Raw genomic sequence first — 13,618 nt, 5'->3', positions numbered from 1 at the left:
ACAGCTGCAGTGTCCGTTATCTCGTAATTTACACCATAACTAGAAAAAAAAAAAAAAGCGCAAACTCTTTGTCGAAACTGAGATTCCCTGTCTGCTAGGATACGTCCATTTCCAGCTGTAATTGGCATCTCTGCCGTAGAACTGGCCCCAGTTATCAATAAATGGTATTGCATTGTCCCTGCAATATCAGTCCAGCCGGCAGTTGAAGCCAATTGCCCAGAACAGCCATTCCTTAGAGGCTAACTCCCCTTCTTGGCGAAATGCCAAAGACAGCTGAGATTCTCCCTTCTTCCTAACGTTATTTTCCACCACTGTACCTCACTTTTACGCCGACACACGTTACTGATTCCTGCATAGAGGCTTGTATCCACTATTTTCCTGGATTTCAGTTTTTATAGTGCCCTTGCAGGTATTATCTAGTTTCCAGAAGTTGAAGCTGACATTCATTGCTGAAAAATGGAGCAAGTTTGTAGACACACACACACACACACACACACACACACACACACACACACACACACACACACACACACACATATTCCTCCTTTGCCGTCCTACGGCGTTCAGATTTTGATTATAATTTCCTTGACTAATAACAAACCATTCCACCAGACATTATATTGGATACATAGGCTTTTGCACACACACACAGTTCTTACGCAATAATGAAAAAACACAAGGCTAAGCCTACAAAACTTGTCGCTTCCAAAGAAAACTGGACTTACAGGAAGCCATACTGAAGATCCATATCTCTCAACGTGGCTGGAGGCATTGCTTTAACATGGAGTTCATAGGCAGTGGGTAAAACACACTGATTCAGAAGCATCTCCATTTACACCCTCGAATCGGGTGGCACATCATTCTTGGTTTAATCATAGTACTTGCAGGCGATTGTAAAAAAGAAAAGAAAAAAAAAAAAAGGCTCATGCACTGAAGGAGTTAAAGGCTGGACTGTGTCTGACCCCCTCCAGTTTGAAACGACTCTCGTCAGCTGAATAAAATCATTTGAAGGTAGCAAGACAAAAAATTATTGATTGACCAAAACACAACTGGCGGCGCAACTGGACCAAAAAATGAAAAGTAGGTCATTGGTTTAAAGGAGTAACCTCTTCCCTACGATGGTGTTAGTCTGTTTTATAGATGTACGTACATCACCAGCAATTTTTTTTCCACACCAGGAAGGACTTCTTGAACAAGCGAAGAAGTGTTAAAAAAAAAAAAAAAAGACCAACGGTGTTATATGCTTAACCTTTTCACTACAATGTCGCAGATGCTAGGGAGGGATGCCTTTACGTGGTGGTCCCAAGATAATCAGGAGGCTCAATTGCCTGGTTATACAAACGTCCTTCAGCCATTTCCCTGTCCACCAAAGGAGGATGGTGGACTGTAGAGGGCAATTTAAACCTGTATTCCACTGGGTTCAGCTACAGGCTTGCTGCTGTTGTTGTTGTTGCTGCTGCTGCTATCATCGTCACTACTACTACTACTGCTATTACTACTACCACTACTACTACTATTACTACTGCTACCACCACCACCACTACTACTACTGTTGCTACAACTATAATGTCTTTTGGGGAGGTTTGTTCTTGTTTCCTCCAAACGATTTTATTCAACTGGGAAGAGACATCGCGTAATGAAGAGGTAAACAAATGTTTACCTAAAATTTTACATCGTCTGCATTACGTTTTCCTTTCCTCTGCTGGTTAATATTACTACTGTACACTAAAAGAGGTTTGAGGTGTTTTCCTGCCCAAACATGATACTGATGTGATGCGTCAGGGAGGAAAGTGACGGACGTGCTGTATGTGTGAAATAATAGTAGAACAGCAGACCAATTTTTGTCCATGAATGTAGCCAATCCCTCTAACTCCTTCAGTCTTCATTAACCTGAATCAAATCGCCTGTGGTTATGAGATTAGATCAACCTTTATCCCATTTACGGAGTGCAGTCACCAATGATACAGAAAGGACAAACATATTTTCTGTAGTTACTATCTTCAGGAACTGCCGCCAAGAACAGAGGGCTTGTCTTCCACTTTCCAATTTAAGGTTTATCACTTTCGGTACTACGGCATCTTTCAAAATACATTCTTGGTATGTTCAGTACAGGAGATTTTATTTAATTTGGACAAGACTTTTCGAATTGTTAAGGTTAGATAATTATAGGCTCCATTATCCATCAAAAAACTGCACGAGAGGTCTTTCCCTAGTTTGAACAAGCATCTTGAGGTAATAAAAAGGAACTAAGATGTCACACTACTGAAATTATTAACAGCATTATAATTAACGCCTTAAAATCCGTTGACGTACACTTTTTATTTTTATTTTGCATCTCCAGACGATTTTATTCACCTTAGGAGAGTTTTTATATTGTAGGAATTAGTTATAGCCTTTATTATCCCCACCACTGAAAGACCTCTCCCTTATGGAAATAAAATCGTCTCTGAATAACAAGAATATAATGGGAAAGGGCATAATCGGAGTGAAGGAAGTAAAAGTAAGAAAAAGAAGGTGTAAGCAAGCCCCTACGGTCAGTTATGAAACCCCTGTCATTGTTAGAGCTTGCTTAGACAATTAGTGCCACAAAATGTTTTCGAAGCATTGTGACGCTGCCGTGCTTGGGAAAAGACCGTATAAACAATCGATGTTGACGTTTATGGTGGATTTACAATTGCCGAACGAACGCGAACAAGCACTAACGAACAAGTCATCCCGAACGTTTGTGTATACGATTGCATATGCTCCCGAAAACATATCCCGATCCCTTGTTATCCATGGGCTTTTGAAGGAAAAGACACATTCGAATAGTCATAGGAGCTCATTCTGGTTCAGTTATGCTCGTTAGGTCGACAGCGCATGCCCACTGCTACAGTACATTAGCTGTTTGTTCACGTTCATTCATCATTTGTAAATCCACCTCTTACACTGTCACTTTACAAGCTCGGCATTGTTACCATGCTTCGAGAACATGCTCCGATATTGGTTATGTAAATGAGCATCTGGATGTGATCGACCTGCGTTCCACATCACAGTGTCGATAACAAAGTTGCAGAAAGGTCATTTATGTTCTATTATCATCGCAAGCTTCGAAACTTACCTTATAAATAACAGTAAAAAGAAAAAGGAACAAAATAACTGATTTGTCAACACTTCTGCAATCTCATTTTTGACAATACGACCGTAAGAGTCTGATCCCTCTCCTCACTGAAAAAAAAAGAAAAAAAAAGAAAAAAAAAAAGATATAACCAGTGAAAGGCGCGCCCAGCCACTTCTGGGTTGGGATGGAACATGGAACAACCCACATAGCTGAACAGGTAAGTCGGAAGTGCCTTGTAGTTGTAAAGTCTTGGGTGAGGGTGAGTCTGACTTGTGAAACACAGTGCCAGAGAACCTCCTGACGTGAGGCACTCTATGTAAACAAACGGATACGTAGTAAGCGAATCAACCCATAAAAACCCTGTGTGGAGGGTGGTAAAGCGAATTTTAAATGCCGCAAAACTTATACCTGACAGTCAGCTGTAGGTGGGGCTCACCGCCGCCGCTCGGGCTGCGGGCAGGCGGCAGTGTGTGTTGGGAAGCGAGTGAGAAAGGAAGTGCCTGTGTGAGAGAACCAAGGCGCCAACTTGGGCTCCGTGGAGCTTATTTACTTCCAACGTGTTACCATTAAGGAAATTATTATTATAACATCGACAGAAGCGTCTTCGTGTAGGAGTGGAGAATCGACACTGCTAGGACTGCATATTGTCTGCGCACCGTCCACATCAGGTGAGGGTGGGCAGGTGTGGTGGAGGGTAAAGGTTAATCTCAGGACGTGTTTGGACCGGTATGTTGTTATAACCCCCGTTGAAGTCTCGTCGTAGGAGTAAGGAGTCGACTCTACCAGAACTACACTTGCCAGTTGATGAGCCGCTACAGGTAAGGGTAGACAGGTGTGGTGTGGGCAAAGGTTGTGACCCTGGAGTATGTGTGAAAGGTAAATTTTGCTTCTCACGTCGATTACTCCCACGCTATTACGTGAGGGTTTGTTAATTCGACTTGATTGTGAATGCGGTGGCAATCAGGAGCGAGAGAAAGGCTGAGGAGGTTGAAGTGCAGGCATTTCCCGTTCACCGTCGAATTTTCCTGTCAAGAAAGTTTGATTGTTGCCATTGGACAGGATATGTGAGTAAAGTATGTGATAGAGCAACACAGAAACGTGGTAATGTTTTTTCTGTACCTGATATTTGGAACCACAATACACAAAACCCATCTAACGTTACTACCTAATTTTACCCACCTGCCAGTATGAGTGGGTCACAAAGGTCAGGATATCTTAAAGCGATTCTGATCACCTTAAGAGTTACCGTAAGTGCAGCGATTAGTACTATGATCAAATCTAGTTACGTTGGAAATTCAGATTCGTTGACAACCATTCCATTATGAAAAGTTTGCCTGTTTGCCTCGGACAAGTCAAGTATTCTAAGGATTGGCTGAGATCGGCTTTAAGGCATAGCAAGTATAGTAATGAAAAAACAAAATGATGAACAGAAGCTGAATGTGTAGAGATACTAAATACGTTTTTAGAATGGGACATATTGTAGGACAGTTCTCATTAACGAATGATAAATTTTATGACGGAATACGGTTCATAACTGTGTAACTCAAGTAAACTATATGTGTGCGATCTTCCCATACATTTTCACCTTACAATGGTAATGCATATACCTTTCTATAGTTGTATATAATAATTTGTGATGCGCCAAAATAAATTTCACAAGTACCTGTTCAATCATCTGAAGGTTAAATTCACATCCATAACATTTCTGGTGACTAGGAGGAAGCAAAACTACCCGTTCATACTGTGTGTGTGTGTGTGTGTGTGTGTGTGTCTTAAAACGCGACAAAATTGTGCAGGAGTGTGTTGAACCCCCCCCCCCACTGTACCGGCGTGGGAGACAGAAGGAGGGCGTTGGGGGAGGGGGGGGGAGTGTCTGCGGCTTCCTTTGTAGGCCTACTGTACTCAAATCTGTATGGTAGGGGACAATTTCACCTTAGTTTTGACCTCTTCTAATAATCACTTCCTTTGCTGGTTACTGATGGTCTCTTCTGATAATCACTTCCTCTCCTAGTTACTTTTCCTAAGCTGAGACAAGCTTGTGATTCTTTGCTTATGAACGATCTTTGGTGTGATGTGTCAGGGAGGAAAGTGATGGACGTGCCCTAAGTGTGAAGTGGACTGAGGGTAACAGCAAGTGTACTTTTATTAATGACTACGTTGATATGTAGTCATCAATTAATCCTTTATACTAATGGATTTCCGAAATAATGAAATAAGATTCCATCCCACATGAATATCACTTGGCTTAGCAACGTCTTATTAGGTTCTCAGTTTCGAGACATGATATCAGAGAGGCGCGTTATGGGACTATATTAATAAAGGGCCCTAACCAGTCATTACGATTAAGAGAAAAAAAATGTCTCCACAAATTAACAATCATCGCAGATCGTTTTGTATTTTGTTTAGTTTGACCCGCATTAGGTTTTAGTAGTGTTTGGTAGCTGTGTGAGTGAAGACAGATTTATATACAAGCACTCATACACACATTAAGCTCAGTCTTGTTTCTCTCCACGCTTTCTGACTGTGGGAAATTTGGTTTTGATGGTCCCACTATCTGTCTATATACCTAGCTGCTTCCCTAAAAGAAAAGGGGGTAACCGAGACAGGACGACACACTCCCAATTCACTCATCCACACACACACATTTATTCGTATCTTAGCCCCAAGGGGAGAAGGGACAGATCCTCACTGCACCACACCGCAAGGGTCAACTGCTGAGTACAATCAGCGACATCCGCAGCAGGGCCCGACAGCAGAGCTGGGTTACTCCTACCACTTCATAATGGACCCGTCCCTTTACTTGCACCTGACCTGATCAGCTGATCAGACCAAATGCAGGAGAATATCCCCTCAGGGCCGCGTCACCAATTATTCATTCACAGTTTCTCTCCAGTCATTCCAATTACTCGCAGCCACTCTTCCTTCTCTACAGACATCCCTCTCGCATTTAACGCTCTCTTCGTACTGTTCATCCATCCTCTTCGTGGATTTCCTCTCAGCCTTACATCTCTCACATCCGATCCAGTTTACTCTTTTGATGCTGGTATGAACATTATATCACTTTATCTCGAATGAAGTGGAGAGCACCAAAATGATCTGAGACTTGCCACCATCATGTCTGAAGGAAGGAGAAGACAGAGGAAAGATTATGCGATTATGTAGTGAATTTAAGAAGACAAGTGTATGGCCAGTATTTCGAGGGCAGGGGATAATCTTCAGCACATACAAGCTTGATTGCCAAGGACATTGCCCCAGCTTTCCTCCAAAATACGACGCACGACCATTGCTTTACATCCAGGTCCCTATTCTTACCCCAGGGTTACAGAGAATAAAGTGTAAGACTGTCAAGATATGGTAGTCTGGTCGGGAAATCAATCACATGTCACTGACTCATTCCATTACGAGATTAGCTGCATTCCTATGGCTAAATTGTGTGGGGGGTTTCCCGATAAAACAGTTGGTGTGTGTGTGTGTGTGTGTGTGTGTGTGTGTGTGTGTGTGTGTGTGTGTGTGTGTGTGTGTGTGTGTGTGTGTGTGTGTGTGTGTATAATTATACTTGGTGAGATGAAATTGACTAGTCTGCTGTATGTGATATATAGTCACATAATCTGTCAACTGAGTAACACCCAAAATTGAATGTAAAGTAAACCTGATGTTGGAATTTTGTAATGAACTGTGTCGGAACGTGTCAAGTGACAAGGAGTGACAAGCCAGGCGGGCGTATCAGCGAAGATAAGAGGTGACTCCACTTCACATTCAGGAAACCGATCCTTTCATCTTTCATTTGTTGCCCTGTCAGATGCGGGATTTTTAGATTTTTTTTTTTACTTAAGGTTACAGTTTAGTATAGTAGTCACCCTTTGACACTGAATGCTGTAGATATTGTATAATTAATAAGTGTGTGTGTGTGTGTGTGTGTGTGTGTGTTTATTTACACGCGATTCCCCACCACTGCTGAACGACATCGCTGAACACCATGAAGGAATGGGTAACTTGTAGCTTGTGGTTGTTAGATTGACAAAAAAAATAAATAAATAAAATGAAAAATGTTATTTGTCTTAGGTTCAGGATCGTTCAGAATTACTCTGCATACGGTAGTTCTGGATAGCTACCCTGTTTCATTCATCTTTGCACCACAGTTCCCCTTCCCTGAGCCTCACCCTGGACCCTTTGTTGGAGAATTATCTTTGTTGGAAGAGTCAGTAGGGGAACTCACCAGGAAGCACCATGATTCACCGGTGACACTCTTATCCCTAACGTTGAAAATTCATCGTGAAGATCAGAGTCTTCGTGTTTACATAGCGGTATAGAATTACTCATACCCTTTAAACAGGGTTTTTGTAGCCTGTGCACTGCTATACGGAGTGAGGTAAAGGTCAGGCGCCAGCGTTCACAAACTAGCTTGAGTTTCATTTGTTAACTAGTTCTTGCTTATACGTTTCCCAGGTTCAATTCTAGTTATGTTAATGCTTGGTTATTTTTCTTGCTTGTTCCATTAAAGGTAGTGCTTGTTTATTTTTTCATATTTGAGTTTCAGACAGTATTTGCACATTGATTCTCTCATCCACCACCAACTACTTCACAGCTAAACTGGATTGAATATTGCAAAGAAAACTAGGATAACTACGGTGACGATAACTCTTAACTTCTATGTAGAATAGCCTAATCGGAAGGACGGGCATAAATCCCTCATGAATACCTCCTGAGAACACTTAGTAACGCAGCCATGAATGTTCACCAATATCCCTCATACCCTGTACCACCACCTTTGTCTAATTCGTTCTACCCCTTCCACCCCTCATCCCTTCTCACCCCGTACCACCCTCCCCTACATTGCCACCCCTTTTGGACAATTCATTCTATCTCATCAATCTACTGTAAGGTAGTGTCCCCTGACCTTTTTAGTTCGAGAGGTTCTTCCCATGCAGCAGTTCATTCATTTAAGCTAGGCGAAGATTATCTTCTGTTTATTTCCCGGAGCTCAGTGTAGATGATAGTGTTAGAAGACAACATCTTTTCCATAGCTCTTCTTTGTGAATAGCACCACATTCTAATGTTAATCTCATGTCATAGGTCAGCATTCAAGACAGAGGTGACAATTTTACGCCTAGTTAAAATGAAAAGAGTATGGTAAACGTTTAGGGATGGCAAGAAAAAAACGTCATCGAAGCTAAGACGTGACAGGTTTTTTTTTTTTTTTTATTCTTTCATTCAGAATGGTCTCTCTTAAGCTAACGAAAATTGTCTCGTGGCTCAACACTATAATTCTAGAGGTATCGTCGCGGTGGCTGCAAGAATATAATTCTAAAGGTATCGTCATGGTGGCAGCAACAATATAATTCTAAAGGTATCGTCATGGTGGCTGCAACAATCTAATTCTAAAGGTATCGTCGTGGTGAAGGTGTCAAGTTACCACACGTTCTGCGGGTACCCATCCTAATATACTGGTAGCGAGTAACTTGGTTAGAGCAATGTAACCCGATACACCGAAGCTGCGTAGTCCCGTAATCGGATCACTCTGAGGGGAATCACTCACGTTAAGTAAAACCACCTGATGTTAACCAGAAGGGGTGAACATATACTGAAGGGTTTGGAGGAAGTGCATGAAGAGAGATTTTTGCTATTTGTTAAATTTTCAAACCACGATTCTGGATTTCACTAACGCATGACTGTACGAGAGGGGACAGAATTATGCTGATTAATAATTAAGGTCAGTGTTTTTAATCAGCCTCTGATGTGTTGAAGTGTCTCAGGGTAACTATTTGCAAAATGCGCGCTCGCGCGCAAACACACACACACACACACACACACACACACACACACACACGGTACAAAATATATCCAGGAGAAAATATGCATGGCCTATATTGTCTCAGAAAACTGCTAAAAAATAACACTAAACCAAATACCTCCCAAGAACAAAGCAAAATACTAAGCGATGGTAAGACGCAGATACAGTACATAATCGCAGTGCCGCTGTTGCTGCTGCTGTTCGACCTCTGGGTACAGCAGTCACACCAGGATTTTCTGTTAAGTAATTTTGTTTTTCTTTTTAGTGTGTGTGTGTGTGTGTGTGTGTGTGTGTGTGTGTGTGTGTGTGTGTGCTCGCGCGCGCTTTGCGCTGGGGGTTTTCCCATCCCATTAAACCAGGTAACAACAGTGCAAGCGTTGAGTAAGGATGATGATCGTGTAGGTATGAGTTTATACTGTTCATACCATTCACGTTTTCTTTTTTTCTTTTCATATACGTCTTGGCAGTTTATTCATATGCCTTGTATCCAGGCTTCTATTCTCTCGTTTTTCTGGTTCCGGACATTCGCTCTCTCACGCCCAGGTACTTATCGCCAGGAATCCACGACCGGTTCTGGGCTTGCCCTTCTGTGACCGGACAACCACCCTCACATTACCGTATATGCCGGATACCCTCGCCCTCCACAACGCCCTTCAGTCCGGTGACGTAGTATCAGTTTACTCTTGAATCTCCAGACAGTTTCATTCAGCTTCGTAGAGACTTTTAGAAATGGAGCTTAGATACAGCTTCCTGTTACAGTAACCCCCTAAAATCTTAATAAAATCGACTGTCTGCAGCAGGAATAAATCGGTGAAAGAATATTCGATTGAATGGATAAAGGTACTCGTATAACTCGTTCAGCCCGTGGAAGTCATTTTTATTTCCCTCTTCCTGCGATCTGATGACTTTATTCACCTTAGAAGAGAGCCTAGTAGTGAAGGGGGTTAATGAAGGCTTTGTCCATTCCCACAAGTTCGAAATGACCCCCCGCTTCCCCTAAAGCAGAATAAAATCATCTGAATGCAGCAAGGATACATTCTAATAGGCTTGCGAGTGGTTTATCCATTTCACTCCGACTACGTCTTATATTCTCTTACTGCTATCACTACACGATTTTATTAGGCTCAGGGGAGACGTTTGGAACTTGAGGTGTTGAATATAGCGAACCGTCATCAACACTTTCACGAACGTAGGTCTCTCCTAAGTTTAATAAAATCATATGCATTTAGCATGGAAAATAATAATAATTATAATAATAATAATAAGTATAATAATAATAATAATTATAATAATAATCATCATGGGGCTGAAAGGATCAAACCGCTTGCTCCGTTACACGACTGTCAGCAATACGAGCACTTCTTTACCAGCCGCGATAGCGAAGTTGGTATTGTTTTCAGTTTGTGTGTGTGTGTGTGTGTGTGTGTGTGTGTGTGTGTGTGTGTGTGTGTGTGTGTGTGTGTGTGTGTGTGTGTGTGAGCACGATAACTTCGCAGCCGCTCAAGATATCATCACAAAATTTTGCAGGTGTGCAATATGAAAAAAAAAAAAAAAAAAAAAAAAGCACGAGTTCGAAATTGGTGAAAATAGGTCAAGGTCTGCCTGACCGTTACCACGAGAACTTTGCAACCGCTCAAGATATCATCACAGAATTTTACATGTATGTAATAGGGATGAAAATCTTCAAGTATTGTTTTCAGTTTGTCTGTCTGTCTGTGTGTCTGTTAGCACGATAACTTCGCAACCGCTCAAGATATCATCACAAAATTGTACAGGTGTGTAGTAGGGATGAAAATCTCGTACGAGGTCGAAAATGATGAAAGTGGGTCAAGGTCTTTGTGTCTGTTACCACGATAACTTGTGCAGCCACTGAAAATATCATCACAAAATTTTGCAGGTGTGTAGTAGGGATGGAAATCTCCTACGAGTTCGAAATTGGTGAAAGTAGGTCAAGGTCATTCCGAGCCTCGCCAGATATGTATCGACATGCGACTGGTGTGATTTCGCCCCTTGGGGAAGGGGGGGTGGCGTCTAGTTTATATTGGACTCGACACTGTTTGGCAGAGATCGGGTATAAAGGTTTTCGAGATGTTTGGACGTAGCAACACATGTACTAGTAGTTTTAGGACCCCCTACGCATAATATCTTGAGACAACACGACAACTTCATTTGTGCTGTGGCATATTTTGTTACGACTTACATAATTATTACGTAAGCTTCAGATGGTGTTGCTCTTTTAGAGCTCATAATCGAATGGGGAATTAAGAATCCTCTTTTATTTTGGGCACCCTGACAAGCGGGGACAAGTCTCAGGTGCCTTCCTGTTTCCGTGTATTTTGTTAAGCTGAAGAGGATTGTGTGCTGGCAAGCCTAGCTGCTAAATCTAACCCGCTTCTCTGATGGACAGGCGGCCTAAAGTATCTATGTAAAATACTTAAGTAACCTGATAAAATAATTCCCTTCAAAATACTCTAAACTCGTCGTTAATCATGAGCCACTCCAAAGAAAATAGTCTCCTGGTAGCTATTGTGAAATAGCTGAGATTCCGCGAGTCGTGACAGTATTAATGATTAACTTCACTGATTGCTCAAATCTTTGCAGTTGTCCAGCGATTTGTTCTTTGGAGACTATGTCTTTACTTTGTTGTTTTTATACTAACGAATACTTGTATTAATCAGAATGTGTGTCCAGTATTCCCAGTTCTTTAATGTTATGCATATCACAATCTAATGAATACTGATTTTTTGTTAATATTGTTTTGAATTAGTAAGAAATTTAGTACAAAGCTCTGTAGTGAGTTGACTGATGTGCGGAAGTGTAGTGTGAATTAGTAAGCAACAGAAAACTGAGCATCACGAGGCGGAAACTTCCCTCTGATCTCTGGATACCGCCTGAAGCCTGAAAGAGTGGCTAATGGGAGCAAGGTTTCTAGTAGAGAGTGTAGGAGAGAGAGTACCAGCAGGAGGGCGAAACAGGTTTGGTTGGTGAGGCCAGACTTCCACGAGACACCCACCCACCCTTCCTTACCCACAAACTCCCCCCCCCTCACATTACCCTACCTCCCACACTACTCACCTCGTAGGTTACCCTCCCCCTATATTACTGTTATTGTGTTCGTTTCAGTATCATCCTCACGCTACCCACTTATGCCGAGTTTCCACACTCACACACTACCCACTGTCCCTCTCATGTTGCCCACCCCCTACCCCAACCTCATTCTGAACACCCACTTTCTACACACACACACACACACCTCCATCCCACCCTCAAGTTACCCATCCCTACCCCATTCTCAAACATCACGTTGAACGCTGTCCTCATACTACCCACTGACCACTAATAGATACTCACATTACTCTTTATCACATTCAGCACAATCATCATACTACTTTGTGACCACTTTGAACTATTCTCACTTTACTCTCCACCACTCTCACTGCGCACCCTCCCTCTCACAGTTCTCACCACCGACTCCTCTCACTTTCTACCCTCCTCTCCCTCTTACTCATTTTTCTTCTTCCTGCCGCTACCTCTTATTGCTGTCTCTCCCTAATTGCTCTCCATCTCACTGCTTCCTCTACCTACTCCCACTCCCTCTCGTTGCTTGATTTCCTTATTACTTCCTCTCACTGCTGTCACCCCTATTACCTCAACCACTCACCCACTATTGTCTCCTCTTTTCCATCTCCCTCTCACTGCTCTTTCCCTTCTCCATCTCCCCTTCATTGCTCGCTATCCTCACTCCTCACCCTCCCTCCCACACCTGCCCCTGTATAAATTCATTACGGGGATAAATTCTGCTAATTATCCTCTAACAAGATCCCATAATTTGATGCCACAGATCAAAGCATGAACAGCAACGAAGTTTGTTCTGCTTATTACTGAATTACAGATATAACAGGCGATATCCCACAATACGTATAACAATAGGAAAATATGTCCGGGTATCTCAGCTCAGTTGTTGCTGGAAGGGGTGTGAGAAAAGCCAGTGACTGATTTTTGCTGGTGTAAGGAACAGCGAACTGGATGAAACTGCTTTTCTTTCCTTGTCACATTGCGCGCGCGCACACACACACACACACACACACACAGGTTAGGCAAAAGCTACACAGTAACGATAACACAAAAAATGGTGAAACTTGACCCCTCACGAGTTGTACAGGTAGGCCTTCGAGGCAATTTACCGTAATCCAGAACATTTATGGGTAGATGACCGGCCTACGCCCCTGGTAGTTTTACACGATCGATAAACCTCCAGCCGTCTCTTAGTGATTCGAACCAAAATAGTGTCTGCCCTTCACCACGAGTAGAGCTTCAGGTCACTGGCATTTTAGGGCCGTATTTTAACTGATTTCTTAACACCTCTTCCTTGGCAAATAATTATTCAGCACACATCACTTCAGTATCCTCTTGTATGTTACTCTTGCAAACTATGGTGGTATTAAAATCATATAAATAGCACAGAGAATGCTCAGTTGTAATATCCCTATTAAATGGCTGTTAGAAATTCTAGGAAGTCGTCTAGGCTATACCATTTAGTTTTACGGCCATTAGCACATTGACTGTAGTGCCTTTCTTCTAACTTTAGCTCCCCAACACCCTTCAGCTCAGTTGACAGTCAAGTTTAGTCATACTGGAGGGTCGGTTTGACCTGTGATCAGCTACGTATTCTTACATCAGCTAATTCTCGTCAAATTACATGCAACCACGACCTGGGATTCCAAGTT

At 42.3% G+C, this 13,618-nt stretch overlaps 1 protein-coding gene across 1 annotated transcript in view; it reads left to right on the top strand.

Annotated features, from left to right (window-relative positions):
- Window positions 1-3,636: 3,636 nt before the first annotated feature.
- LOC145417495 (uncharacterized) overlaps window positions 3,637-13,618 on the top strand; it is a 204,809-nt gene continuing 194,827 nt past the window's right edge. Inside the window, exon 1 of the mRNA XM_080286206.1 lies at window positions 3,637-3,768. The gene's annotated coding sequence lies outside the window, so the exon portion shown is untranslated. The remainder of the gene's footprint in view (window positions 3,769-13,618) is intronic.

This window comes from Coenobita brevimanus, chromosome 14, assembly GCF_032717465.1.
Source record: "Coenobita brevimanus isolate Jiangsu-jjx chromosome 14, ASM3271746v2, whole genome shotgun sequence".
Taxonomy (NCBI): domain Eukaryota; kingdom Metazoa; phylum Arthropoda; class Malacostraca; order Decapoda; family Coenobitidae; genus Coenobita; species Coenobita brevimanus.
This window is presented reverse-complemented; position numbering and strand designations above follow the sequence as displayed.